This window comes from Sinohyriopsis cumingii, chromosome 9 (assembly GCF_028554795.1).
Source record: "Sinohyriopsis cumingii isolate HCF-2022 chromosome 9, ASM2855479v2, whole genome shotgun sequence".
NCBI classification, from domain to species: Eukaryota; Metazoa; Mollusca; class Bivalvia; order Unionida; family Unionidae; genus Sinohyriopsis; species Sinohyriopsis cumingii.
The window spans coordinates 122,927,904-122,932,639 of NC_142969.1; positions in this window are offsets into that span (position 1 = coordinate 122,927,904).

The following is a 4,736-nucleotide window of genomic DNA, read 5'->3' on the forward strand; positions in this document are numbered from 1 at the left end:
GGGGCTATTATCCTGTATCTGTAAGAGGCCGTTGGGAACAAGGGCACTGTTATGTATTCCTGACCTAATGAACGAACCGGAACAATTTGTTCTACTTCATGTTGACATGAACGTCCTATTGGACCATTTCCACAAATACATCCTGAAAAGACTGCAATTTGCTTACTGCTCTGAATGAATGTCCCTGTAAGATCGTATACATGCTGCACCTGGAAAGTGTCCAATCTTGACATTTCCAGGGAAAATACATCTCCTAATGAATATTCTGTATCAGCTATATTTATTTTTCCAGTTGTTTTGAAAGTTACATTGACTATCGTTTTGTCTTCCAGTGCAGCAATTACAAACTGACACATCGTTTGTTTTACGCTAGTATCCGTGACAATTGCATATTCAGTTGATAGCACATATATGGGCAAAGCAAAGTAACCGTCCATAGCAGTCAATTTGAGACAGTAACTTTCTATAACGTAAATAGAAATAGGTGTATCGGCAGTAACGAGTACCCCTTTCTTGGCCAGTGTATTTTTTCCGTTCATCAGTCTGTCGTCCAGGCGTATCATCTGTGTTCCGGAAATAATATGACGTGTCTCTGTCATATTCACGTAAGGTGCGAAAACGTTGATAGTGGTGTCTGTAGCACAAGAAACATGTATCAACGTTCCACTGTATTTATCAAGTTGCCCTGTTACTGCAAGAAGGTAATCATTTCCCAAAGTTGGATATTCTGAAACAATGGTTTTGGGTAGATCAGTTAAACATGATGTGTTAGGTCTTAGTCTATAACAAAAACTACAAACGAAACCTAGATCTGCATACATTGATATCATGTTAATTTTGTTATTATTACATAACTCGGTGAACTTAAGAATATTCACAAATATATTTTTTAAAATCTCATTTCATAAATATTTAACTGATGTGCAGCATGGATATTTAAAGGGCATGCAATTATTAATGGCAAGTATTACTCAATACATTTGTACATAGTTAATATTTAATTTCGACTTTGTAAAATGTGAAGTATCACAAACCATCATCCGTAACAGAAGTAGAACATAGGGGCTGGATTGTCGTTGTTTAGATACATGCAGTGAACTTTAAAATGCACTTGATCACTTTTGTACCTTGGTCTGAGGAGAGATCAATCTTTTAGCAGTAACAGCAGTGATAAGAGAAGTGGGAGATGTCGCTGCTGTCGAAGAAGGATATTAAGAAAGAGGGTTAAAACGTGTTTAAAAATTTAAACGAAAACTACACTGCTCGGTTACGATTTCTCCTCTCTGTCGCTTCTACTTTGTCGTTGACCACGATACCTACCAAACCTGATTTAATACTCGTGGTTCCTCATTTCATTGTGATAATGTATGTAATATTTCACATTTTATAAAGTCGAAATGTCTACAAGCCGTAGAATGTTATGGGAGTTTAGTTTTTGACACTTGCACAGGAGCTACACTTTAAAAGTGTCACGAGAAAATTTCTGTTCAATCTTTGCTATTTTCCAGAACACGCACACACTTGCAACTTGACCAGAAATCAGCACTTCTATATTAGTGGATATCCAAGAGACCCGTCCCTGCATATATAGCTGGTTAAGAAATTTAGGAATATCACCTCATGTTTCAGAAATATAAAGGCTTTTGTGTATTTTCCCTGTTTCACTATTTTTTGGTGTTTAGGTATGTTACCTAAAAGAATAAAAAAGAAATCGAAAGAATTTCGAAAACAGAAAATTTGAATTGAGGCTTCTCTCTGTTTATTGATTTATTTTTCAAGTTGTTTGTACATGTCAGATTCCTTCCGCATACCTTCTCAAAGTGAAAGGCACTTCTACACATGTCATTACATTGTTAAATTCTGTTTTGCTAGTTAGTCATCGTTAATATTTAATTCCATTTTTGATGAATTTCTCTTTATAAAAGATTTAACGCTTTATATTGTTGCAATGACATTTGTGTTAGTCTGTTGCTGTGAAAGAACATATGTATAGCAAAGTTCATAAGTTCGTTCAGTTTTCTTATTTCAAAAGGATGCCAAGTTTGTCTTGAAAGGGGATTGAAACTCTACGTTAAGCGAAAGTGAAGGAAAACATCCCCTTTGGTAATACAGTCTGCTGTCGTTGAGTTCAGTCTAACCATGCTTGCAGTATGTCTTTCTGTTTTAGAGGTCATATTTCTTCTGATTTAAATACACGCATCAATAGAGAGACAGCTTGGGTCATCATCGTTGAGATTCACTGTACTTTAGCTTCTTTACTTCATACAAACCCCAAATTCAATAGTTTGAGAAACGAACTACCACTCAATAATGTAGCCCTTCTCTCACCTATGTGAGTGTATGTGTGTATTTGTCAAAATTTGTAAGTGAGATTTTTTTGTCGGTTTCAAAACGCCAACCTATGCTTGTAACCGTTCAGTAAGTATATAATGTGGTAAGAAAAATGGTACAATACACACCAGAAGGATAGCAAATTGACACTCTAGATAGTCTGTCTGCCCTGCAAACGCTAGCGTCTAAGCAATAGTTCGGCCACACGAAATTATAACAAAATGCGTCACTCACCATAAACGATTTTATTGTCTAGAACGTTTTTCTTTGTCTCGCGGCTAGACAATTTACAAAGAAAAATAACAAAATAAAATTAACGCACGAACAACCGTAACATGGGCGATTCCATAAAAGTTGTGTCAGTCTTATTGCAAAATACAACTCGGTATTTTTGGATGTACTAATCTGTGAGAATTGTTTAGTCGCATTCGTCTTCAGTACAACCTTAATTTTGTAATGGTGGATTTTGTCTATGGATGTGGTTTTCTAAGTAGAAAGAATGTTTCTTTGAAACTGTCTTAAGGAAAATATACCATAAAAAAGGTGTCGTGATATTTTTTTAAAAGTAGGAATAACATATTATCTCTTTCTCTTATTTTCTCCTTCTCTGTCGTAATAAGTTTGATTGAAATACTAATGGTATATCTCCCTGTTTTAGGACACCTCTCCAAAAATGTGATCAGTATTAAAAATAATCAAGTGAACTGATCCGTTTGTCTTGTAATTAATTTTTAAAAAAACGTACAACCGTCAAAAATTGCTGAACGATTTTTTTCTTTCATAATTAAATCGTTGGATTATAAAATCTTGAGTTGACTTGAGCTTATAAACTTGATGTATCTACTTTGGCACTGCAATGTGTCACGGAAATAATTTTAACATTAGAGCTACCGTTTCTCAGAAAGGAAACAAATACATGGCTTTTTCAAGAATGACGAGAGTGACACTGCACTGTATGACCCTGCCAATTGTAAAATCTCTTTCTAAAATCATAACATGCCTTCAGAAACAGTGTAACGATATTTGACCTTTTTCTTTCCGTTTATAATGTCCATATAATAAGGCGCGTTGTGGTGCTGTTAGTAGTTTTGTGGAAACTTTGCAACATTGTTGGCAACGTGTGCTGCCAAGGCATGACAGCTCTTAAATTTTGAATATACAACAAATATTACTTTCAGCCAGTCGACAATAAATATAACACTACCGTTTTATGACATTGACGAATGAATGAAAATAATGAACATTTTTCACGTAGAATGTATGATTGTCTTAATTATCTTTGCCTATTATACCGCAAAGAAACAGAACCAAATCTGATGTCCTACATTTTTTTTTTACCACTTTCTTTCTTTCTGTGCAATTTAATGTCAATTATGTCTGTCCATCTCTCAAAACACTAGTCTCCTGACTAAAGTACCGCACGTGCTACCCAATGCAGTAACACGTGTGTGTGTGCGTGTGTGTGTGTTACAGAGTAGCCGTCATTACGGCGACAGTTCATTGTCACTGGGAAGTCATTATGTTAACAGCAGCAATAGGGTTACAGAAGTTGTGTCACCGTAATATTTGCTATCGTTGTGTACATTGCCTTGCTGACTGATTCACACAGTCTCATACAAGTATCATATACTACCAAATACTAGTATTTATAAATTTTTATGCAAGATATGCACATGTTTATTAAATATTGTTATGCAAAAATTTAGCCGTGTTTAAAGGTTGTGTTTTCTCTCACTGTCATCGAATAATCATTAAGGCGACATTTCCAAAATGCTCCTTATTTTAAGTTAATACATATTTTAGGACAATGATTCCTAAAAGAGTGGTACGCGTATCAACGGCAATACGCGAAAGGTTTCAAGGGGTACGTGACAGAAAATAAATCAATAAAATTCGCACTAAAAATAGAACACTACGGCACTAAGAGAAGGGGCAAACGGATAAAACCTATGTCCCAAAAGGGGTGCGTTAATGTTATAAGTTTGAGAAACACTGTTTTAGGGTGACATCTTTAATTGATCTGAAATAAAAATACACACATTTTGAATACTTTTCTATCTGATCAAATTCATTGTCAGAAGAGAATACGCGCAGCTTTCCGAAACAGAGTAGAAGAAACAGACCTGTACTTAGCAATAGTCAGTATTCTTTTAAAGTTGGATTTCGTACAGAATACTTAAACCAAATAAACTTAATAAATAATTAAAAAAATAAAACATAAAAAGACCTAACAGTAGCGTATATAAACTGTTTATATATCTATGAGTTAATATCCGAAACATTTATTAAACTTTAGCACATAGTATACATTTGTTTTTATTTCCTTCTCAACTTCTATAATTATGCGTTTAACTCTTTCCGTAAAATGTGTATCCGTTTACATCAATGACCTTAGAAAGTATCAA